Here is a 26,626-nt window from a genome sequence, read left to right as displayed (position 1 = left end):
GAGAGCGCTAAATGGAATGATCTATAAACAGGCGTTGTCTGGGGAATTAACCAATCTCTTACATTTTGATTAAAACTGACTTTTAGATACGGCCCTCCGCAAACTATGCTTGTCTGGTTCGACCGAATACACAGGGATATATTTTACTATCACGAGTGGAGACATGGTAAAAGTAAGTGGGATCATCGAAGGGCCTTTCTTAGTGGCTTTTCGCTATCCACATCCTGATAACCATGAAAAACGCGAAGGACTGTCGAGACCAGTTATAACGAAGTCGGCTATAACGAAATAGCGGCTACAACGTAGGGATCACGATTTCCCATTCCCGTTTTCACTTTTCCAATGCATTTCTGTCTGTTATTAGGGAAGGAAATTGAGCGGCTTCCGCGGAAATAGCGAAAACGAATTTTGTGATTTGGAAAGTTTATTAAGCTTCGGACCGCCGCACTTTGTTGTTGCGGGCAAGAAGTCACCCCCAACAGGCTGCAGAAGATGCTTGAAAGGCCGCCGACGGCAGTCTCTGCAACGTCGTCTGCTCCACGCTCCTTATCTGGGAAGCGGCTTTACCGCATCGCACCAGGAGCGTGGCCAGTATGGCGAGGAAACTGGGCGGAGAGGCGGACACGTTTGGAGAAAGTGGACGCTTTTGAGTTTTGACTCATTGCATGATGCAGCTCGTTTTGCAAACACGGCCCACAAACCACGTGACCCCCGATCGAGCAGTTGCCCCATCTCTTAAACCTATAGGTTCTCTTTACCGACGACAGACAAGCTTGAGCGCGAACGCGGTGCCGTGCGCGCTTCTTTGTTCGCTGCGTGATCCGTGTCGGCGTCTGGTTGGTGAGGTCGCTCTTGATCGAAAGTCGACTTCGCTCAAGCACCGATTCGGAGAGTTATCGCCACTCAACGATGAAGAGTCCCGGCACCGCCGGCACCTCAACGGGGAAGACGAAGGCAATCTCCTTGAATCAATAGCGTGTCATCCTCGACGAAGTGCGCATAAACGTAAAGAACGCCGTCCACCGCCGGCGTCGTCGGCAGGGCCGTCGCAGCTGTCGACACGGTCGGTGCATAGCCGTATCTGTTTTCCATCGGAGCGTCTCGCAGTTGGCGAGAAGCAGCTTCGATATAGCATGGACGCGTGCAGGGAAGCCTCGACCGCTTTCTGCAGGCTCTATAAACATGTGCCCTTAAAAATCCGTGTTATTTTTTAATGTTATTTGAATGAGTTCCTATACAACGAAGAAGTGGCTATAGCGAAGCGATTTTCGATACCCGTTGACTTCGTTATAACCGGTCTCGACAGTACTACCAATGTGAATTAAATCCCAGTTTCTTGGTGATTGGATTAATTCACTTTGTTGCAGTTGCTTGAGGCGGATGATTATTTTAAAGTATTTTCTTCAGGCAGACTATTCGCACGCCATGCTGAACCCTGGCATAACTATTGCTGAGTATTTATATAAATGTCCAAGTTCCGCACTTGCTTGAAACATGCTTGTAACAAGAAGAGAAAAGGAAGCGATATTACTAAAGTTAGCCACTTTGTGGCTGTTTCGACGAGATACAGCTGTAGAATTAACTTTATTACGAAAGTAAGATAATAGTGTCAATGCCATTATTTTTAAGTTAATAAAATCGACACAAAACAAGATGATTAGGATTAAAATGCTTGTCAAAAACACTAAACATATTTACAGTGTAAGCGTATTTTATGAGAAAACTTAGTCTAAATTAGTGCCTGATACCGTAAGAAATGCAAGGCGTCTAGAGCCCAGAGCTCGTTCAAGGTCTTGGACAATTTGCTTTCATATCACATGGTTTGAGCTGAGCACACAGACTATATAAATTTAATACTTGTTGATGTAATTGATTTGCAACATAAACATCGTTAAATTCTTCTATCATGCAAGTTACTCTCTACAACATGACATTTATATATCAGCTGAACTTTTGCTGCCTGGTCTGGGGTACCACAACAAGAACACATCTGCATAAAATAATCCTTTTGCAAGAAAAAGGCGCTCAGTCTTCGGCTGCATGTTTCCTGCACAGACAAATTTTTTTGTTACATTGGGGGTATTACAAATTACTGCACACCACGGATACAGGCTTAGCGTTAAATATTGACAGGAATATCAAAGATATAGATAATAATAGTTCTTTGCTAGCTTTGGCATCACTCTGGAAAGAAAAACACTGCCATATTTCACTCGTCAATCGCACTTCTTGATAGTAGGAACATATCGCACAGATTACAGACTTCAAATAATTAGAAAGACCTTACCAAGACTATTAACACTTTCATACACCTAAATATCAATATAGTTATTCTAGCTTACGTAAACTTGCATTCATTTTCCAAAATAGACTTGTTTTTCACTGATAAGTTTTCCTCAAGGAGAACTTACGCTACAGTATCTAAATTTCTTCAGAGCATTTTGTAACTATTGAAAAAAATGCTATAATGCCCATTTATCAAAGCTTTTTCACTTTATTGTTCGTTGACAGTTTTTTTGTTGTGTAGTATTTCGGTCAAATAATTTCCATACGCAAACTCTTATTTTGTTTTCTGAACCGCCGTGTAGCTCTATGGAGGCTGGGGATCAGTCAAGCTGCTTGGACAGTTTTTTTCACGCCCCCTCCCCCCCCCCCCCGGCAATACGTATGTTGTCGCGGATGGAAAAGTATGGACAAGCGTAAAATTGAAAATAAAGGTCTAACGAGGATACCTGTGCCAGAAACAAGAGAAAGAAGGACCACCGAGAAAGCCGCATCGAGCGGCGGAGTGTCGGCGTGGCAGCTAACTAGAGCGAGAGTGAGACGGCAAAGGCCACATTGACATCCTTATGTTTTGTACTCGTTATCTAGAACATTCCTCTAAAATATTCGAGCGTCGCATATTTCGGAATAAGTATTAACGCAAATCTTCCAGAGGCATGGAGTAGCGTTTATTCTCGGCCATGCACGCGGCAATATATATATATATATATATATATATATATATATATATATATATATATATATATATAGCATATTGTGAATTTTTTTTTATAAATATTAAACCAGACAAACGCGACAACAGCTTCTTTTACTCTGGCTTGTACCTGGAGTGTTCCGTGTTATTTTATGCTGCGATGGGCAGCTGGCTAGAGGAATATTGATTTTTGCGTACACACTTTGTTGATATCCTACTTTTAGTGCTGCTAGAGAGGAGGCGTTTTGCCTATTTCAGTTTTGCTTGATGGCTCTTCAGACAACAGTGAAGTGTGCCATTGCCTCACGCGAAATCCCGCAGAAATGTGGAATTGCAGGAAAACAAATTTGAAATCTGGAAATAAGCACATGTGCGCTCTCTACAAAAATACTAAACAAGGTTGCCGCAGTTTTGTTATTCTTAAAAGCTTTTCCAACCGCATTTTGTGGTTTTCGTTTTGTTTCCCAGTTCCTACCTTTAACGGTGTTCAACCGAGAGTAAAACAAAATACAAAAGGTACTTCATGCCTATAAAGCCTGAGACAATGAAAATAAAAATAACGGGTTTAGATTAACATTTTTTATACAAGTTAGTCCGCATTCTTGCTCCTTTTAAAGCAATACTTCTAAAATTAAACCGAAGAGAAGTTTTATACGTGTTTTTGTTTTGGTTTCTTGCGTCAAACAGAACAAAATAGGCAACTTATTTACTGGAACGAAAGAAACAGGTGTCAAGTCATAAAAACTTATTATAATGAAACCAGCCAAGGTGAGTGAATAACTGAGATTACTTAGCGTACCTCAAAGCTCAGTTAGAGACAGAGTAACATATTGAAAAGCACCGAAAATTAGGGCTGGGCGGTGGTAAAATATTTACGTCGAAGCTTTCTATGCCTATACTGTTTCACCTTGTGTTGTACCGCAGGAAGGTTACAAGCGCAAGCTCCTTGCTCTAGTGCACACCTCGACGGCACAAGCTCTCGTGCACCAAGGGCAGCTGCCAACGCTATGAGCTCGCGCTTCTAGCCTTCGCTGCGGTACAACGTAAGGTGAAACGGAGTAGGTTCTGGCAGATCGCCTCCGAGGACAGACCGAGCGTAGACAAACAATTCGGTGCAGTTAATGCTGCAGACGCCGGCGCCGCACGCACGCGCCTTCCCTGTATAAAAGGTTCGAAGTAAATAACCAAAATAAAGCATTGACAAACGCGCGTGCCAGATGCCATTTGTTTTAGACTTTTGCTTTGGAACAGTTGCTGCTGTAGACGCCGGCGCCGCATGCGCACGCCTTCTCCGCGCGCGGCGTCTCTCTCCCCCCTGACATTGCGCAATGCCACGCGCTCTTCGGCGGCCACCTGCCGAAGATCGCCGCGCCACTGTCCTTATCAGTTGGACTTCAGACTTCACGTGGGTGGCACCCGTGTTGTACGTCACGAAGAGGAGCAGCGGGAGTACGAGGAGCGTCGGCGCGCCCAGAAGTGAGACTGGGCACGCCGCCAACGTGAAACCACCGTTGCCGCTGCTCCCAGCCCGAGACAGCAGATCCCACCAGAGCGCCAGCTTCCCTGGACTTCCCTCTTCACGCGGTGGAAGGGCACTCAATTGTTTCACCCGATTAATCCCCATCCTTTAATTGATTAATTTATCTATTAATCGGTCTCGTTCATCTCTATGCATCATATATTTTTAAAAGTCAAAATCATATATATATATATATATATCTAGGGTGATTCAAGGAGTCGCCAGGCTCTTTAAATCGACCGCAATATTCGGTTTCTTAACCTATCACGCTACGACTTTGTGCAGTGTTGCCCACAGATGGTGCATTTGTTTTGTAAAATTTGCAAAGAGCGAACTTACCTGAGGAAAAAGTAAACAAAGAAAAATGCTTAGCTCCTATGTAAACGCAGCGACGCCACCGGTCTTCAAACAACACGGCGCCGTTTCGCACGGGAGACAAGAGATGGCGCACCGAACGCCACCAACGAACGAGCATAAGCAGCCGAGAGCCGGCGTTTAAGCAGACAATCTTTTCCACTCAAAAGCGGCGCGCGTTCCGCAGGCGGCGGCACTCGCGGAAACAAGAGCAGGCGCGGTAACAACAAGGAAGTGCAGTTCCTTGTCGCTAAAGACGCCGGCTCTCGGCGTCGTATGCTCGTTCGTTGGCGGCAGTTTGCGTCGCGACAGCTTGCGCCACCTCTTTCTTGTCTCCCGTCCGAAACGGCGCCGCGTTGTTTGAGACCGGTGGCGGCGCTGCGTTTCCATATGAGCTAAGCCTTTTTCTTTCTTTACTTTTTCCTCAGGAAATTCGCTCTATGCAAATTTTACAAAAAAAAAAAGCTCTGTGGGCAACGCTGTACATAGTCTTAGCCTGATAGGTTAAGAAACCGAATTTCGCGGTGGATATGAAGAGCCTGGCGTCTCCTCGCATCACCCTGTATATATATATATATATATATATATATATATATATATATATATATATATATATATATATATATATATACGGTGAGAAGGTTCAACGGGTCGTTTGGACGTAAAACGAAAGTTGAGGAGTACCAGCAAAGGCCTTTACTGCACCAACGTTTCAGGCGGGGACCGCTTTTCTTCAGGGTGGGATGGCGTGTGAAATGTCCTCTTCTTCTTATTTATTTATTTATTTATTTATGCAATACCCACAGCGCCAAATCAGGCATTACAGTGGGGTGGATATACATACAAAAAACAACCTACAATGTCAGTCAGACCTCTGCTCCAGGGCAGATGAATCATTCAAACAACATATAAACCTTAATTATAAACCATACAAGGAAATAGAAACTTATAAACAACACATATAAACATAGCTTCTAAACCACGCAGGGAAGAACTCAAGCTAGATTTAATCTAACAGAGAAAAAAAGTAATCATTTGACAGTACACCAACCAAAGACGGAGTCAATTGATTCCACTCGTAGATAGTTCTTGGAAAAAAAGACATCCTAAATACCTCTGTTTTGAACGAAATTTCTCTCACCTTGAAACTATGGTCAACGCGCTCTGATTGATAGTGGGGCCGCATTATATACATGTCTCTTTGTATGCCAACTGTCGAATGATAAATGCAATGAAATAACTTTAAACGAAGTCTCCTTCTGTGAGTTTCGAGGAGCTCCCATTTTAAAACATCTTTTGTGCGTGTTGCGCTGAAATCTATACTATAATTCCCGGTAACAAACCGAGCAGCTAAGTTCTGCAGTCTTTCTAGTTTCATTTTGTCACGTGCTGTGGGCGGGTCCCAGACTACGCAGGCGTATTCTATGACTGGCCTGACGCTTGTTTTATAGAGCAAATCCCGAGTATCTTTATTGAAATTTCTTGCATTACGACGGAGGAACCCTAATATTTTACCAGCCTTGGCCACTACGTAATCAACGTGCGTGTTCCATCTTAAGTCAGTCGTGTAATTTACCCCCAGATATTTATATTCTAACACTCTTGATAAAATATTGTTATTTATGGCATAAGATGCAGCGTACGGGTTTTTTTTTCCTTGTGAATGTCATAAAAACAGTTTTCCCTAAATTTAACTGCATACGCCATCTGAGGCACCACTGGTTAATTCGATCAAGATCCCGCGGTATGATATTAGCATCCTCAACAGAAGCAACAGCCCCATATAAAACGCAGTCCTCCGCGAAAAGTCTCATCTGCGACACTACTCCCTCGGTGATATAATTAATGTATAACAAAAAGAGAAGTGGCCCCAGGACCGATCCCTGCGGTACACCAGATGTGACTTGCACAGTAGAGGACTGTGAGCCATTTACAACGACAAACTGACTTCGTTGTCTCAGATACTCGGAGACCCAGGAAACCACTTGCGGGTTAATATTGTAGTGATTCAGTTTTGCAATTAGTAAAGAGTGCGGTACCGTATCAAAAGCTTTCCTGAAATCTAAAAATACACCATCTATCGAGAGACGTCTATCTAAAGCATAGGCCAGGTCATGGGTAAAGTCGGTTAGTTGTGTTACACAGGATAGTCCCCTCCTGAAACCATGCTGACGGGGATTAAATAAACAATACCTATTCATGTGCTCTACGATACTCGTTTACAAAATGTGCTCTAGGACTTTACACGCAACACACGTTAGCGATATCGTGCGGTAATTTCCTACGTCATTACGCGGACCAGATTTGTGAATTGGGACGACTGCAGCGTTTTTCCAGTCATCTGGGAGGCAAGCTTCGTTCAGTGATTTCATAAAAACTATTTTTAGAAAAGGTGATAGCGATCGCGCACAGAGTTTGAAAATGTGGTTTGGTAAACCGTCAGGACCGCCTGCTTTAGAAGTATTCAGCCGCTGCAAAAGTGATTCAATTCCACGTTCACTGATAACGATATCATTCATATCACCCACCCCTCCTCGGAACGCCTGTCTATCCCCGTCATCACTTGGTATTACGGCGGTGAATACTGAACTGAAGTACTGATTAAATGTTTCTGCTTTAGCGATGTCATCATGGACAATGCAATCACTGGAAGTGAGCGGCGGAATGTCTACGACATCCTTTCCATTTCTTTTTACATGTTTCCAAAATTCTTTCGCGTTGTCTTTTAGACGTGACTCAATTGAATTACTAAACGTATTTTTGGCTATGCAAATGGCTGTTTTTAATTCATATGCTACTTTTTTTAATTTTTCACAATTTGCAAGTGTCGGCGTTATGCAACAATTACGATATAATCTTTGTCGTTTCTGTGTGAGACTGCGCAAAGCCCTTGTAAACCACGGTTTACTTTTACCCTGTCTTGTTGTGAGTATCCTCGATGGAACAAAGCGCTGTCTGAGCTCACAGATTTTGTCTTTAAGCGAAAGCCATAGCTCAGACGCTCCTTTGTATTCTGCTTCCGTTTCAAACACAGTATAATACGCGTTCAATCCTTCGTTTATCCTATTTACGTCAGCTTTCTCAAAATTGTACACTCGCCTAGCTACACCTCTGCTTGTTTTTACATGCTCTACGTTCATATGACAGATCACAGCACTGTGATCGCTAATGCCCGGCACAACCAGGGTAGAACGGACGAGGGGAGGCTGATTGGTTAGTAATAAATCTAAAATATTATTTCCACGTGTTGGTTCTATCACCATTTGTCGGAGTGCAAAAAGATCTGTCAAATTCGCCATTTCTTGATTCAATCGCCCTGCAGTTGCGATAGCTCTACCCTGCTCGCTCCAGACCATATTTGGCAGATTAAAGTCTCCTCCGATAACGACACAATCCGTTCGCACTGCTTCTGTCATTGCTATTAACTGGGTCATCGCGTCGACCGGAGAATCAGGTGGTCGATAAAAGCTGCATGCTGTAAGTATCTTGTTATTGGAAAATATTAATTGGCAAAAAATGGCCTCACAGGCTCCAGTACCAACATAAACTTCACTAGAATAAATGCTATTCTCTACCAAAATAAACACACCACCACCATGAGCATTTCTATCTTTTCTATAGCATGTGTAACCATCAGGAAAGACTTCATTATCACCGATGTCTGCCTCTAACCAGGATTCTGTACCAAGAATCACAGAGGGTTTTACCAAATCTACAAGTGCAGAAAATTCATTTTATTCTTAATACTGCGACAATTTATTACAAGAAAAGAAAGATTTACTCCATTAGGCTGACGCAGTCATCTGTGCGGTACGACTTGATTTGTCTCGTCATCATAGACATACTTTGTGCCATTTAGTAGCAACGTGTCATATCTAAGGTTCACTTTGTCGCCATCCTTTCTTCGTGACTTGGCAAAGTCCCATAATCGTTTCCTTGTCGTTCGCACCACCTGGGAGAAATCCTCAGAAATACTAAATGGAGTTCCCTTCAATTTCCGTGCATTTCTCAAAATTAACTCTTTTTCTTTGAACGAGGTGAACTTGGCTATTAGTGGACGGTTTTTGCCATTCTAGAACTTGCCCAACCTGTGAGCCCGTTCCATTACCACAGCCGGTAGGCCCAACCTTGATTCACAGATCTCTGAAATTCGTTTCTCTGAGACGGCATTTGATTCGCGAGCTTCTGCGTCAGGGACACCATAGAAGATTAAGTTGCAGCGTCGGCTTCGGTTCTCAAGATCATCTACCCTTGCCATCAATGCCCCAAACTCACGCCTTTGGTTCTCGCATTCAGTTTTGCACTCTTTAATAGCAGTATGCAGTTGGTCAAGTCTATTTAGCTTGGATTCTAATGACGTCATCCGGTTGACCAGATCATCAATGGCAACCTTATTCTCAAACTGTGTGGTCTCGATAGAGGCAAGCTTCACTTGTATGGTCGCTTGGCCATCCAAGAGCTGCTGCAATTGTTCCGCCGTAGTGGGACCCGGGTTAAGCTCTATATCCCCACACTAGAGGAGTAACAGAAAATAGAAAACGAAACGCCGTAGCAGGCGAAAGCAACGTCGCGACCGACGTTCAGGCTCCGAATATCTTGATAAGCAAGCAAACAGTGTTTGGGGTGGAACCGGCAAAACATAAACTGAGAAAAGAGGAGAGAGTTCTGCATCACTAACCTGCGAAAGCAGTAAAATCAACGTGAAGGGCACCGCCGTAGCCATGCCGGTTCCACGCCCCACTGGAGTACTGCAGACCAACGCCTTTTGTAGCTGGTTTATGGGAAGATAACTTTCCCACTGTTCGTAGACCGGGACGATACACTCGCCGAAATCAGACGCATTGCATATCATCCAGTCCGCATCGTCACGGGGAAGGTCGGTTCCGTCGCTGGTCTTGATTTCGTTGATACCGTTGATAATCCGAGGCGCAAAGAGACTGCAAGTTTCACATCCGTCGAAGCACTGCCGTTGGCCAGACAAACCGCTGACCTGCGAAAGCGGTAAAATCAACGTGAAGGGCACCGCCGTAGCCATGCCGGTTCCACTTCCTGATGTTCGTGTGGAAGAGGAAGAGTGACTATGAAGGGTATTAAAAATATTCGGAACAGGAGCAACAAAAATATCGTAAATCTTTGAAATTAGTGATTATAAACAATGTTAATTCAAATCATCAAAACTAAATAAATCTATTTGCATTATTTGCCACTGTCTTTGTTACAGCTCTTAAGCACAATCACCCCCGAGGCCTGGAACTCCTCAACTTTCCTGATATATATATATATATATATACCTTTTTTTGTTGAATATGTGATAAACGGCGCAATATAGAATTTCGATTATGAATCAACAATTGAGAACAGTCCATAGACTTTCCTCAATTGTTGATTTGGAACCCTGTTGGAGTGGTCACGGACTGACCAGACGCTCTCAAAATCCCAACTGCCAGAAGAGGAGGCTCGGTCTCTCCTTATACATGTGAACCTCCTCTCCCCCGCCGGCATGCATTCAAACAATCACAGGGGTGAGTGGGCGGAAAAAATGCGAGGTAGGCGTGACAGGATATCGGCGGGGTTGAGTTCAGTGGGGATCCCTTTTAAACGTAACTCCATTTTTATTGTTAGAAAAAGAATGACGATATACTGCTCCCAAGGTAGCGCCCGGTGGTGGCCGGCAGTAATGCCCGTGCGGAGGCCTCGGTTGTCCGTGTAGATGACGGTGCGTGGTTGGGCTAGGAGTGCAGCGATTAACAATCGAACACGCGATTATGAATCAATTGAGAACAGTCCATAGACACTCTCGCCAAATTATTACTTCAGCTGCATGAGACAGAGGGGAGGCACTCACTTGATCAGATGACGTTTTAGCGAATGAAGCCCCAACCCCTACGTTTGATCGAATCACACTTTAGGGAATGGCGACGCTCATTTGAGCAATTAGCGAATGGCCCTTTGCGTCTGCCGCGCCTCTTGAATTCTGTAATCTTTATCTTATTCGCTTCATTCATCGTTTCTCACGTTAACTGTGACAATACACCGAGTGCGACTGCAACCTGACCGCGTTTTCATGGCAGCGGCGTCTCCGATCGCCGCAATGGCTGGACGCCGAGTGCGACTGCAACCTGACCGCGTCTTTAATGGCGAATTCCACGGGTCCTTTTAGAGCGCGCCGGGATCGACTTTTCTGGAGCAAGGCTATTTCACTATGGGCGATCGGGATCGAGACGGACGTGTTCCACAGGTATTTTTGGATTAGCTCCCGCTCCAGATCTCGATCTGGATCCGAAAAACGTCGCTCCGACGATTTCGGTGGATTCAACCGGAAGCCAGCCGGGCCAGCCCTCGGCGCACACACGTGACTCCCTTTCTCGCGGGGCATCTCGCCTGATCTCGCCCATCTCGCCCCAGAAGAATTCGTAATGGCAGCTTGCTTACCCTGGGCTCGACTGCCGGTTCGTTTTCCATGAAGGAGAAGAGAAGTTTTTGCCGCGCTACGGGCATTCCGGCATTCTTTGCAAGAAGCTCCTGAGCCATTCTTGCCGCTCGTGCGTTGAACACGCGGCGGACTTACTGTTTCAAAATGCAAGGGGAGGCATCTCGACACAATCGTAGCATGAAATACTGTAGAAAGAGGCAGCTTGAGAGATTGTACCTGCTTTTATTAACCTATCGGCCTATCGCAGGTGCCCGCGCAGTACCCAGTACCCACACTTTTGGAGCGCGGTCATTCGGCCATCACGTTCGTTCACGCCACGTTGCGTCCATTTTATGACGCCGATGGCGGTGCGGTGTTTGCAATGACTCCCTTGTACGCCTCCATATGCCTCCGTAGAAGCATCACAATTTTTTTCAAAGGTGAAACGATTTTTTTTTTGTTTTGTGTCAGACAGTTATTAGCAATAAAATACGTGTTTATATTCATTATACTTCCATTCAGGAAATTGATGCGAGACCATCGAGATATAATAGTAACTCCGTGTGTGAGATCAGATGCAGTTTCGTTTTGGGTGCCCTGGCGTTACCCTGGCGCAGCGGATCTGATGTCATAGCAACCCGTCGTAGCGTCTCAGCGTCTCGTAACTACTCGTAACGATCGTTTCGTAGTAAAGGCTCTTCTATAGAGACCTTTCGCAAACCGTTACCGTGTTCCGGGTAGGGCACTTCCGGAGCTTTTGAAGCAAGTGCTAGTCCGGAGTGATACCCTGATTGCCGGGAGCGCGCTTAAAAGAGTGCTTCCAAGGCTCCGGTAGTGCTGAACGCGGAACACAGTAACGATTTGCTAAAAGTCCCCAATGTCGAGCGCAGCGTTGCTCATCACGCGAGCCTTTCAGTGGCCTTAGAGCACGAGATTATGATTAATTACCATCTCTCTGCGCTGCGATAGCGCCCGCGCTGCGTCAAAACATACGCGTCGGAAATGCGTGAAACAGCACCCTTCATGAAATTGATTAGCCGTTACAGATACTCAGATACTGACACTTTGTAGCCGTTACAGATACTCAGATACTGACACTTTGCAAAGTGAAGAAATCGTGAACTGATGGCAGTAGGAATTAGAGCACTGCAAGGGTCGGAATCGCTAGGCACGGCCCGATCCGGCCCGGTAGAAGCACGGCCCGTCCCGGCCCGAGCCTAATAGAAAATTTAATCTCTAGGCCCGGCCCGACTCGACCCAGAAGAGACATGGCCTGGGCCCGGCTTGGGCTTGGCCCGGACCCGGCAGAATTTTTAGACAAAAGCCTAAGCCCAAACCCAACAACAAAATATTAAAAAAAATATAAACCTGAGAATTATAATGCAATTAAATGCAAGGGTGCAAGCGAGCTGGACAAGAATGATGAATATAATCCCTGGAGAAGGGGAGCAAGAGGGACAAAGGACAAACATAAATCTCCAAACACAGCTAGGTGACTGGTGAGCGACCGAGAGGTCCCGGGTATCGAACCCGGGAACTCCCCATTACAGGTGGAGCGCTCTACCCACTGAGCTAATCAGGGGTTAGACGTCAGTAGAGCAAACGGGTTTTATCGGTTGCCACCAGTCTAACACCAACAAGGGTGAAGCTTGCAAGTTAAGGTTGTAATTATAATGCAATTAAATGCAAGGGTGCAAGCGAGCTGGACCAGAATGATGAATATAATTCCTGGAGAAGGGGAGCAAGAGGGACAAAGGACAAACATAAATCTCCAAACACAGCTAGGTGACTGGTGAGCGACCGAGAGGTCCCGGGTATCGAACCCGGGAACTCCCCATTACAGGTGGAGCGCTCTACCAACTGAGCTAATCAGGGGTTAGACGTCAGTAGAGCAAACGGGTTTTATCGGTTGCCACCAGTCTAACACCAACAAAAGTGAAGCTTGCAAGTTAAGGTTGTAATTATAATGCAATTAAATGCAAGGGTGCAAGCGAGCTGGACCAGAATGATGAATATAATTCCTGGAGAAGGGGAGCAAGAGGGACAAAGGACAAACATAAATCTCCAAACACAGCTAGGTGACTGGTGAGCGACCGAGAGGTCCCGGGTATCGAACCCGGGAACTCCCCATTACAGGTGGAGCGCTCTACCCACTGAGCTAATCAGGGGTTAGACGTCAGTAGAGCAAACGGGTTTTATCGGTTGCCACCAGTCTAACACCAACAAGGGTGAAGCTTGCAAGTTAAGGTTGTAATTATAATGCAATTAAATGCAAGGGTGCTAGCAAGCTGGACAAGAATGATGAATATAATCCCTGGAGAAGGGGAACAAGAGGGACAAAGGACAAACATAAATCTCCAAACACAGCTAGGTGACTGGTGAGCGACCGAAAAAATCCGCCTGGTCCGGGTATCGAACCCGGGACCTCTCCATTACAGGTGGGGCGCTCTACCAACTGAGCTAACCAGGGGTTAGACGTTAGTAGAGCAAACGGGTTTTATCGGTTGCCCCCAGTCTAACACCAACAAGGGTCAAGCTTGCAAGTTAAGGTTGTAATTATAATGCAATTAAATGCAAGGGTGCAAGGGAGCTGGACAAGAATGATGAATATAATCCTCTTGAGTGGGGAACCTAGATCAAAATGCCTGGATCGAGATATGGAAAATAAACCTAGCTGAGAAGCCCCTCCCCTGCTACGCTTAAGATCCACACCCATGCATCAACTCACAGCAGCCATGACTGGGTTTTCTGACGTCAAGTCTAGTGAACAAGCCCAAGGTTTTCTGTGATATATCAACTATTTTCCTTATCAGTTTATTTGTGCACCCTCGAACACACAACGGTGTCTTACAGTGCTGCTTTATCAGCATCCACGTGTAATACAGGGCTACTGCAATGAAAGACTGCAGTCCAAGTTCACGTTGCAAAAACAGTTTTCCCCTACTGTACCTGATTTTCAACTGAAAACTTGTCACGCTTAAAATCGCATTAATTCCCGAATTCATTTACCTCTTCAGATTGGCCGTTATCAGAAATATTGGTTATTAGAGGAGACTCGTTTCTAGACTTCCAAAGTGCGTCCGCTCTAAAATTAATTCGTTGAATCGTGAATCTTGTGAAATTTTCCGCTGAAAGCATCTTTATATCCGCACATTGTAATTCACAGTATATGTATAATGCGCATACCGCGTGGGTACAATGATTTGAAGCCACTTTCAGAAAGCGTGACATCTTTTTTTTGTGTGGAATATTTAAGGAAACACTGGCCTAAATCAAAAGTTAGGAGTGAAGACGCCTATGTTCCCATTGAAATGAGAGAGGGTTTTTCCTCTGAGGAAAAAACCTTTCTTGTTGGTTATTTGAAAGTTTGATCTAAACAAGGACGAGGCAGGGAGGAAATCCGTCTGACCGCGCTTTGAAATACTGTTTTATTCAAATTCCCCCCAAACGCACAAAAACTTTTTTTTTTTAATGAGCACGAAAAAGGCTTAATTTTTTTCTCCTCCCCTAGATAAATTAGCGTCTTTATTTCTAACTTTTGATGACGGCAAGTGTATTTTATAATTCTTAGAAGACATATCCGCCACTTAGTAGCACCTTCATAACGAATTACAGCACCATAGCACGCCAAATATAGTTTGACGATTTTTTTAAACTACTTTTGATTTATTAAAGCTTACGCGGTAAATGGCATGTAAAAAAAAAAGCGTTTCGAATATATATACCATCAAGCCTGTGCCTCGTGTTTTCGTTAAAATTTTTATATTTTTGTCTTTAAGTTTTTGTTTCTGTTTTTATTTTCGGATTGAGCTAAGTTTTTTATGTGAAATTCACCAGAAAAACCGACACTCGCACGCGGAGAGCTCACATCTTCATCATACTAATTTATGAAGTATTCTTCCGCAGATGTTTGGCTAGTTGGTCAAACAAAAAGACAAATTAGTCGTTTATTGTTTATTCAACAAAAGTTTACTCTGCCAGAACATGATAACATTTCCCACTGACGACCGGGTTACTTCTTCGTCGGGTCCTTCGTCTTTTGCGCTGTTTTTAATCCCGAAGTATGTCGTACCAACTCGCTCAGGCCTCAACTTGAGCAATTTAGCCAGTGAGTACGACTGCTAGCCTGGGATCTTTACGCGCACCAGTGATACACGACCGAAAGCCTGTATGATGCTGATCTAGACCAAAACGGGCGAGGGGTGAGGATTGAACGCAGGATCTCTGGGTTCTGCAGCGCTAGCTTTCACTCCACGTGCTCCGAGCTGGTGTGGGCTAGCCATCTCGGCCACCAATCCCCTGCTAGTTGTTGACTGGTGTCAGCTAGTTTTGCAAGCTAAAACGTATTCGCACAAGATAACTAATTTGGAAGTTTGCACGATGCGCGTTGCCTTGGTTCAAGGAAAGTAGCTACAAAAATAATCGTAATCATCCTCATCAACTGAACCAACTAGTGATTATTTCCTCTGCCCTGTGATAATTGCAGCAGTTTTAGGGGAAAAGAAATTAGTGCAGCAAACAAAAAGGGCCGAAAAAGTGTACGGGTAGGCGGCGCAAGCAACCGCCTGGTAAAAATAGATGCAGCTTGTATTGGTTTATTTATCCATTCTTACATAAAGAAGATCACGATTAGTCTGAAAAGTCGTGCTATAATTTTGTAAAGTAGGTTTTTATTTCCAAAAAAGTTATTAAACTAAGTTCGTTTTTGAAGAAGCTATTCGTCGCTTCAGCCTAAAGTACCGTGGTCCAAAGATTTAAAAGTGGAATGTTGGAGTTTGTCACGTTGCAAAAAATGACCCACCGAGAGTTGCTCGCTGTCCCCTAGGAACGTAGTATCGATTGAGCGAACACGATTTATATTCCTTCGATACGCTCATGGTTTCGCTTGAATGTTTCGTGCACGACCGGCGGTATCGTGATTTGGGACGTTCTGATACCGCTGATGGTGATAAGATTTCCTAACTGTGGCAAATGTACTGCGTAAAACGCGTGATGTTACATTCTGGCAGTGTACTGTGTTGTGCTTCGTCGCCGTTCGTCGTTATTGGAAGGTAACTTCTGTTCGGATCACAGAAGCACGAAGTTACAACGATCGCAGTGATAGCGGTGATACCGCGTAACGCCTCTTCAGGATTTTTCCAGCGACAAGTACCCATGCCGTAGTGATGGCGTGTGACTTGGGGGCTCTTTTGACCGGCCGCTAGCTACACTGTTAGCAAAAATAACACGCCCAGACGTGTAAACCGTTGTCCCATAGCGGACACGTCGAAACGTGTTCGTTTTACACGGAGCCATCTGTGTTTTTCGTCTACACATGAGGTGCTGTGTAAAGTTAACACGCTACACCGCGTTTGCCTTCCGAGAAGCACGGTTCAACGTGTTCCTTATGAAACATGGCGGCCAGCAGCCGAGAACAGGCGAGGGACGAGCCCAGCCAGCCGCGCCTTTCAGCCGAACTGAAAGCATACAGGACGCGTTCGTTCTCGTTCGATGTCTTTTATGCACAGTAAACAGTCTCCGAGCGGCGGACGTAGCTACGTGCAAAGGTACCTACGTGCATCGTCGGCGGTCGGTGGCGTCGGCAGCTACGACAAGACCGCTAAACAAAAAAAAAAAAAAAAAAAAAAAACGAATATTGAACTTAAGCAAACTCTTGTAATCGGGCGGTAACTTGCGCCACCTGGTGCGATTTCTAGCAACCAATGAAAAAAAAGCAGGAGTCGGTAAATACGGGTTAATACGCTGGGAATTATCACGAGTAGACTGCTACTCTCATATATCACAGACAACACGAGCACCACGCAGAACACAGCAGCGACACATACACAAACACAACACCGACACTACGCCCGACACTTCCTACTAACAACGGACTCTCCCCGCGGCGTATATATGCTTGACATGTACGGGTGAGCTCTTTGGTCGCTGATCGTTACCGATTTATAGAAGAAGACACAAAATACGGCACAATGGACAGCCGTATGTAAGAACTGTTTGCATTTAAAAAATATGGAGGCAAAATCTGTAAAATTAGTCCTTTGCGAAAAACAACGATGTACTAACAATAAATCTTAAACCAGCCATGAAAAAGTTCAAATTTTTGTTATTTTCATGCTCGACCAGTGTTATGAGCAGTCCGACTCGCTTGAATCAGATAGAAAAACAAATGATTGGGATTTTATCAGTACGTATTCAATAATCAATGGAAATTATACTTGCGCAAGGCACTTTTTTATATATATTATTGTGAAGGACATCCGCCCAACACTTCACTTCCGCTAGTTGTAGTACGCGCAGTACGCGTACGGGGAGCAGACGCCTTCACTTTTGGGGCGTTTTGATGCAGATTGTTGTCGTATGTCGTGTTGGTGTCGAGCGAAGCGGTGAGGCTTGGGAGTTTGTGACCGGTGTTATTCGTGATCATTAATGTGGCGCTGACGCGTTTTTTTTTTTTTTTTCTTAATATTTCTATATAGCCACATTGAAAATTCACGAGCCCGTGGCAATGCATTATGCTAAAATCGCGAGCTCCTTCTCTGTTGACGTCGTTTTTCTGGTAGCACTCGTGGATACTGCAAGCGTTTAAACAGTGCACAGTCTCGCCTACATCCGCGGTGACGTAATCGACCTGTTGAAACTTATTGCTTGCGTCATTTTGGAGTACGCAAGGCAATTATCTCGCTGCTCTGGTTTCGGTTATAAAAGCAAGGCAAAACGCTCGTAGTTCCCGCCCTCAGTACACGTTGGACATCTTCCACACTTTGACACTGGATAACTGGATGAACGAGGATTTACATTTACTTCAGAGGTCACACTCGCCGCTTCCTCACCGTCGAGCAGCAGGATCAGCTGGCGACAAGCCGCGTATGAAAGGCTCGAGCATCAACAGCCCAAGTGCACTCGGTGCCGATGCGGGCGATGCGGGTTTCTGTCAACCGCTAGCCCAGCACAGACCGTGACCGTTCCAGCTCTTCGTCATGACGCGGTGTTGCAGAAAGCAGCGTATAATACCACTACACGGACCACCGAAGCGAACGCACTGTTATCGTAAATCTTGGCTTGTGATTGCGCCAAAATTTGTAAATAATCTTATTCTTTTTTCTGGAGACGCAAACGAAGGGCATAACAAAATCGTTTGCATATTCCGCATACCTCGCAAAAGCGTCAGTCACCTTGCGAGAAGCGCAAAACACGGTGTCCGCACCGTCCTGACTTCCCAGTCTTTTACCTGCTTTAGAGCAGTTTGTACCTGTTAGTAGGTATGTCTACTGAAACTGCAACTTGAAACTTGGGGCAGTGCCAGAGGGAAAAGAGACAAATTCGGGCCTCTTCCCAATGTAAAGAAAAACCACTATGTTCTCTACGTAAAAAATTGGTCTCAGTTCATGCATCTGTGGGCAGGTAGAAAATCTTGCCCTAGTTTATTCACACCGCATGATGAGCGCAACAAACTCACACGAGTCACACGAGATTTACAGGAAAACATCGGTGGTGACTTAAGTTTCCCTGAAATTCTGTATAACCGGTCGTTTGCGGGACCGAATCATCTACTCGAGCGGTGTGCGTCGCTGTGCGAACACGTCGCTGTGCAAATGCAGTCTAACGACACGAAGCATAGGAACGGCAGATTTAGGGAAACTATCCGAAGTCCCTTGTTCAATTAAAACGACGTAATTTTGTTGAAAACGTCCGCAGCATTTTACTCACGGTATGCGTCGGGAATCTTCCACATTTTGAAACGTAACGAAGGAAGATTTACTTTTAAGAACGCTCGCTGCGTCCTCCCCGACCAGCTGGACCGGATCAGCTGACGACGACGGGGCTAAACCCGTCAAACGCAACCCCACAACAACCAATATGAGCTCCGCGTTAGTGCGGGTTTCTTCCTACAAGCACCGCACCACACACCACGAACGTTTCGGCCCTTTCTCGCATCGCCGTGTTGCCCCAAACAGAACGAGATCGCCGAAGAACGCAGCGCTGTCGTGAACCTTGGCTTGTGGTTGCGCACTCGTGGACCCTGTGACTCCCCTCGCTTTCAAAGCACACACGACGAATGGTACTTTCCGTCTTCCGGGAACATCACAGGGGCACTTCTCCGGTCACGTCTTCACTGTGTGCTCGCAAACTGCGAAACTCTATGCGAAGCTTCTCGCGTCCCGTCAAACCAAAACTATAGCGGCTGCCAGAAATTTCTCCGGTCAAACAAAAAGAACGAAAGCCAACCGGCTCTTCCTTCCTCCGTACATCGACGTTGCGCTTGCGTTGCTTGCGTCATGGCCAGATCGGCCAGATCGCTTGCAGTTGAAGCAGTTGAAGGTTGAAGCAAAAACGAAACCAACTGCAATGTCACGTGTTCACATCGAAGACACGCTTTTTATATCCATTTTAACTGTTTTGAACGAATAATTGGAGCCATGACTTTATTTGTGGTGTGTAAGAAACTATTATCAAGAGCCCTAAACTAAATGCAAACATGGGCGACATGAGGGAAGCCGCATTGCCATCGACCAGAAAATGGCGGCGAGCCACGGTAAGCGCGGGTTTCGCCAACGTCTCGCGACATGGCGTAATTGCTTTTGGTGCTTATCTGTTTCCGAGACATGTTTCTTTCCGCGGCATTTGTCTCGACGGTCCTTTCTAAGTGTGTCCCCAAGCATTCCGGTGCTTCGATAGCCGGCAATGCCGCGGTCGTCGCCGGAGGCGATGCGTGTTATCGAGGTCGGCTACACGGTTATGCGTGTATGACCGAACCAAAACACGTTTTTTACAACCTCGCATGATGTCTGAACGTATTATCCGTTACTCATCGTGTAAATTTATGGTAATTTGTGTAAATAGCGTGTTTTTCACCCCAAATATTCACCAAATACACGGCACTTGCTAACAGTGTATCTGTCGGCGTGTAGCTTCCGCTCAGTTATGCGTATTTTGGGGGTTCCACGCTGTAGTGGCTCGTTATAAATTGCTACGTCTTTTACTAAAACCAAAATAGGAATTTCCGTGTCGTTCTTTTCCCTCGCGGTAAAAATGGAAAAGCCAGGCTTCAGTACAGAAAAAATAAGCGAAACAAGCATATTCGCTAAAACATCGTGCGCTGAAACCTCATTCGTTGAAATGAGCAATATTCGCTAAAACGTCATTCGCTAAATTGTCGATTCGCTCAAATGACCTCTCTTCGCTAAATTGTCATTCTGTAAAATGTCATTTGCTCATGTAATATGGGCCGGAGGCAAAGAGGTTCGTTGATATTCTCCGGCAGCAGCAAACTGCTCTGATTGTTCACATTAGTCTCTTGCGAACTAAACAGACACTCGCACGACATCGAAGTGCCCAAGACACGAGTGACCTGTACTTGTCTGAAGTTACATATCTCACCTCTATAGTTTACTTTAGGTTAACATTTTACCTAAACGTTTCTTCTTCATACATGTGTAGTCGTCCACGTTTGCGAAGCGAAAGCGTTTAATTTTTACTTTCCTTGGTTCGTCAACATTTTACCGATTAACTGGTTACTAGTATTTTAATCCGAAAAATTTTGACTAACCAAAAGAAAGTAAAATGCCCTCAAACCAGAATGGCAAAATCCACCGTTGTGGTTTCAGGGCAATTCCTTTGCGAGTTGGTCGAAATTGCTATTCGATGCGTTGCACGGCCACGCTTAAGAATGCGGATTTACTACGGTTGCTCGAATGCCATTTCATCGAAGCGCGTTTTAGAGAGTAGCCACGTTTTATCGAAGCACGGTTTAGAGAAAGCAGAGCCTCAGTTTAGAGAAACGCCGTTTATAGAAAAGGGGACGTTTTTAAAAAAAAATGCTTTCCTACTTCTCGCGTGCATCACTGGTGCGCGTACTAACCCATGCACCCCGCTGCGCTCCCGCCGCTTGGCGGCGGCAGTCTGGGGCCTCTCATTACAGAAGTGTTAACTCACCCGATTTACCCGTACACGCCGCATCGCGGCGGCCGAATTCGCTAAAAGGAGGCTCATCGCCATTTTCTCTCAAATGGGTTCTCTATAAAGGCATTCGATAAACAGGGGTCGGTAAAAAGGCGTTCGCTAAAACGAGCCTCTCTAAACCGCATGCCTGCGTAAGAATGCCGTCGCCTTCCGGGAGAGGAAAGAGGGAGAGAAGAATCTTTGCTTATGTAGTGAAGAACCTGCGTGGTGGAGGGGAGGTTCACGTCACATTTCTGTTTGCGGGAGCCTTATTTAAAGGGTATCATTACTTTTCTGTAGAAAAGGGATTTAGATACTTGTGGACAGAGATTGCACAATTACTTTTCAAAAGAAACGAAACTACATTAATCATTACTTTCATCAAAAATACGCAAATGCAACTAAATTACATTGCACATTACCGCAGACTAAAGTAGTTACATTACATTGCAATCACTTTTGAAAAGTAATACAATTACTTCGAAATTACTTTTAAATTCTTTGAGGTAATAAGTAGTGCTCGTAACGACGGAAATGTTAAACATAAGGTAGAGCTTCATAATATATAACTAAAACAGGCAGCTCACTGGTTTCGCTGTTAATTATGATCAGTTCATGGCTGATGTGATTGCGTCCTCTGGAATTTGGAGAAGTTGTGCACTTCTGTTGGTTGGGTTTTTACATGAAGTCGTAACAACTTTTGTGAGATGTGCTAAATTGCCCTGTTGCTCTTTGAAGCGCTCTTTCGCTAGGCATTTGTTGATGGCATTCCGGTCGAGACAGAATCATAGCACAACCGGCTTGGCTTCAACGATTTATCCAACTGCTCGTTCCCTCGCGCTCGCGATTCGCCATCCCCTCGTCTTCTTCTTGATTCAGACTAAATGTCTCATGACAGTGGCGTTCATTGTTAGTTTTCAACATCCTCCCACAAAGTGTAGAAATTGGGGATACGATTTACAGTTTCCAAAGGATAGAGCAGCTGCAGTAGCCATTGAATTACACAATCTGACGGCAGCTTAACGGAACACGCCCTGAGATTTCCATCTCGTCCTAGAAACACCTCAACGACACGTATTAAGGTCAAAAGATGTCTTCGAGTGATACGGTTGTGCAACAGTACTACCTCACCCAGGCACGTAGCCAGGATTTTGTTTCAGGAGAGACAGGGGGGGGGGGGGGGGGGGCGCCCATGACAAAATGCTGTCTGAGGGGGAGGGGGGAGGGGAAGTCTCAGCAAAATGAAAGATTTCGGGGGGGGGGGGGGGCGAGTCCCATAAGCCCCCCCCCCCTGGCTACGTCTCGCGACCGTTAGGCGCACGGTTGCTGAGCGGTGGTGTAAGGTGCGCCGAACGAAGCCTCCTAGTAGGTACTCTTTCTTCCAACGTACCCAGAAGTTGTTCATGAGCCTCTGCCTCTATTTCCACCGACGTGCTAATGAATTGCTCGATGACGCGTAGGTTGACTCCGCCTTTGGAAGTGTTATCAATCGCCTCTCGATGAGTAGGTGAGCGGGAGTTAAGACCGCTGGTTCTCTATTATCGGCATGAAAGTATAGGCGAGGGGCTGAGAATTGAGCGCTGCCTCGATGTCAGTTAATATGCTGTCGTTAGTTCTTCAAAAGACAAGCTCTGCCGTCCAAGAATGTTTTGGAGGCACGTTTTCACTGACCGCCTAATTTATTCCCACGAGCCTCCCGACCAGGTTGCACGTTCTAAAATGAACCTCCAGGTGATTCGGTGAACACTGCAGAAGTCTTAGGATTCCGCACTGCGAATAGCCTTCCACAAGGCCGTTAGGTCCTTCGCCGCTCTCTTGAATGTCAGCGCGTTGTCGCTATAAATGGTACTCGGGATACCTCGTCGTGACACGAAGCGTCGCAGGGCCAAGAGAAATGGCGCCGTGGCCGCGGTGGATACCAACTCGAGGTATAGTGCCCTGGTGGTCGTGCAAGTGAATAAGGCAACGTAGGCCTTAACGCACTGCCCGCTTGAGTTGACCAACAGTCGCCCCGCGAAGTCGATTCCCACGACTTGAAAGGTTTGACTCTCTTCCAGTCTGCCCCGTGGTAGCGGAGGTACGGGCACCTTTGCCGGTTTTGCTTGGAACCGCCGACAGATGCGACATTCCGCGATGATCTTCGTCACGGCTCGTCGTGAACTTAAGGGCCGAAATCTTTAACGTATTTCTGTCAGAGTGATCTGCAAGCCGCTATGTAATACCTTGAGGTGAGCATCCACGACACGCAGCTTGATGAAAGGGTGATCTTCTAACAGAAGAGTAGGATGTCCCAGCTCCTCCGAGGCTGTAGCTTAAAGAAGTTTGCCTCGAATATACATGGTTCTCGTGTCGTCAAGAAAGGGCTGCAAGTCCGTTATTCTTGATCCTTTTGAGATACTTTCATTTTGAACCAGCTGGATCTCTCTGCCGAAGCATTCTCGTTGAGCATTCTTGATGCAGAAAGCTTCTGCATCTGTAATATCGTCTGACGTTAGGGGCAGTTCAGGTGACTTGTTCTGTCGATGACAACATTAATCAAACCGTTTTATCCAAGCTCTGACACGCAAGATCTTGGTATAGCTGCTGAACGTTTCCAGTTCCAAGAGTGCGGTTGGTGCACTCACAGCGGTCCGCAGTATTTCGACCTGCTGTTGTCTCGCCCCGTCAAATCTGTTGAGGTTCTCATTTTCTGAGGTTCTGCCAATTGGACAGTTCCGCTCTTCTCGGGAAAAAACATTCGGGCCCAGACCACCATAACTGATACAGACTTAGCTGCATTACCGTCTTTCCTAGCTCTAGTAAGTGTGTCAGCTGGGTTTGCGCCGCCCGGGTTGTGGTGCCAATTAGAGGAATCGCTTAGTGCTTGTATTTCTGTGACTTGCTCGCTGGCGAAAGGTTACCACGAAGTTTCGGATCCTTTAGTAAAACCGAGGGTTATCATAGACTGTCCAGTACCGTAGTGTAACTACGACACCGAACAAAACGGTACACAGATATTTAGCCATATGTGCTCCCAAGAGGGCTCTTATCCGTTCTAGTCGTGGGAGAGCCAGCGTCTTAAGCGGGGCAGCCCTGGAGTTGGCAAACAACCGAGTGACGCCGACATTTTCTTTTTTGTCCACAGTGCGAAGGTTGGCACAGGCGCCATAAGCCTGAGGGCTGGCGTCTGTGAAGACGTAAAGCTCCAGCTTAATAATATAATATTAATAATAATACTTTATTTCCTCTCCAGAGAGCGGAGGGACAAAGACAAAAAGCTGCATATAGCAACCTGACGAGGTCCCTGCCTCGATACAAACGGCAGAAAGTAGTGATGACATGTTCTATAATCACTCATTTACAAAACTAATGAAACAAGAAAAACAAAACTACACCCATGCAATACAAATTTAGTGGGGGTCAACCAAAAAACGTGTGGGTTAAAATTTGTTAGTCAGAGCTAGTGAAAGACATAAACAGGGACATTACATGGGACTTGGTGACAACTTCAGGTATGACGTGATATTGAATTAATTCGTTTAGTAAGTAAGGTAGAGTGTAGCTTGTTGATTGATGTCCATATGATGTACGAAATGTCGGCACAAACCATGGTTCTCCATGTCGTGTTATGACTTGTGAGATGCTTGTTTAGATTAAAAAATTCAATTATAAAGGTGTTGTTTGCGAGTAGCGCAGATCTGTAAAGGCACGCGAGTCTGAGTTTATAAAGGAAAGACATATTTAGAATGTTTGACTGCTGAAAATAATTAGCAGTGATGTCATCCCATGGGAGATTTGCTATTATTCTAATTGATTTTTTCTGTGCACGAATGAGGTTAAATATGTTATGTTTCGTAGTTGTACCCCATATGAGATGACAATATGTTAGATGAGGAACAACAAGAGCGTTGTATAACATTTTTTTAATATTGCATGGTAGGCTTTATTCATGTTTATTTATCAGCCCATTTACTCTATTTATCTTTGTACGGGTGTGATTTATATGAATCTCCCATGTGAGGTGCTCGGTAAAATAAACGCCCAAAGATTCTATTTCACTTACAACTTCTATTTTCTGGTTGTCTAGATGCAGATATGTTGGCCTACAAATTAATTTATTTCTGGGTCTAAAGAAAATCGCTTTAGTTTTATTAGGGCTTATTCGCAGACAATTTGCGTCCATGTATCTTTGCAAATTTCTAAAAAAGCTATTTGCTTCTCAAACCATGTCAGTCAGGTCAGTACCAGTAATAAAAAAAGTCATATCATCGACATAGGCTAATATTTTTGCTGATGTCATTATGTTAAAAACGTCATTAATGTAAAGTATGAAGAGAAGAGGGATTAATATGCTGCCCTGGGGCACACCTATTGTAAGAGTATCAAGTGGAAAAAAAAGAAGAGTTTATACAGACGCATTGAGAGCGATGCTGCAAATAAGATTGAATTAATAATGCTGCGCTTCCTCTAATACCATGAGCGTGAAGTTTAAGGTTTAGTATATTATGGTTTATGTGGTCAAACGCTTTAGTAAAGGTGAATAAATATACCAAGTACAAGTTTTTCTGTCTCAAATGCTTCAACAATTAATTATTTTTGTGTTAACAGTGCGGTTTCCGTTGATCCCTGTTTACGAAAACCAAATTGTGAATTAGATAAAATATTTTGTTTGTTAAGAAAGTTAATTAGTCTGGAATGCATTATTTTCTCAAGACCCTTAGAAAGTACCCGTAAAATTGATATTGGTCTATATTTAGTGAGGTTGTTTTTGTCACCACCTTTGTGCAGCACCATTACTTTTGCCTTTTGCATTGCTTTTGGAAAAACACTGGTCGTTAAAACAAGGTTAAAAATGTACGTGAGAGGAGGAGCAATTATATCAATGACATATTTGATGGGTTTAATTTGCTATCCATTTATGTCCTGGGTTGGCTATTTTTAAGATTTAGGAACGTGCTAGTCACTTCACTTACTCTAGTAGAAAACAAGAACATAGATTCATTAAGAACATATCGCGATATTACCGACAGATCTATGGTATAATTTGCTGGTTATACCAAATTTACGAAGTAAATATTAAAAGTGGTACCAAGCTGTAACTCAGACAACTTGCTTCCATCAAGTTCAACATCTAAACGAGAACGTTCTTCAGTTGGTTTTAAAAAATAATTTATGCGTTTCCATAAAATATCTCCCCCTTGTCTTGTGGCGTCATTGAACAGATTGTTATAGTAATTCGATGTAGCATGCTTCAGTTCGGAATTTAGTTTGTTACGGAAAGCTCTAAAAGCATATAGTTGACTTGGATCCCTGTTCTTAATAATTTTTTTAAAAAGCTTACTTTTTCTGTTTATTTTACGAACTAGTTCGGGTGTGACCCATGGCTTTTTAGACTTTTTGCTTTTTCTTATTTCTTTATACGGAAAACAATTTTTATAGATCCTAG

General features: G+C 44.7%; 1 pseudogene; it reads right to left on the bottom strand.

Annotated features, from left to right (window-relative positions):
• Positions 1-8,649: 8,649 nt before the first annotated feature.
• Positions 8,650-26,626, bottom strand: part of LOC115312194 — a 90,102-nt pseudogene continuing 72,125 nt past the window's right edge.

Source organism: Ixodes scapularis, unplaced genomic scaffold, assembly GCF_016920785.2.
Source record: "Ixodes scapularis isolate PalLabHiFi unplaced genomic scaffold, ASM1692078v2 PGA_scaffold5__190_contigs__length_132052651, whole genome shotgun sequence".
Classification (NCBI taxonomy): domain Eukaryota; kingdom Metazoa; phylum Arthropoda; class Arachnida; order Ixodida; family Ixodidae; genus Ixodes; species Ixodes scapularis.
Note: the sequence above shows the minus strand (reverse complement) of the source record. Positions and strands in the feature narration are given on the sequence as shown.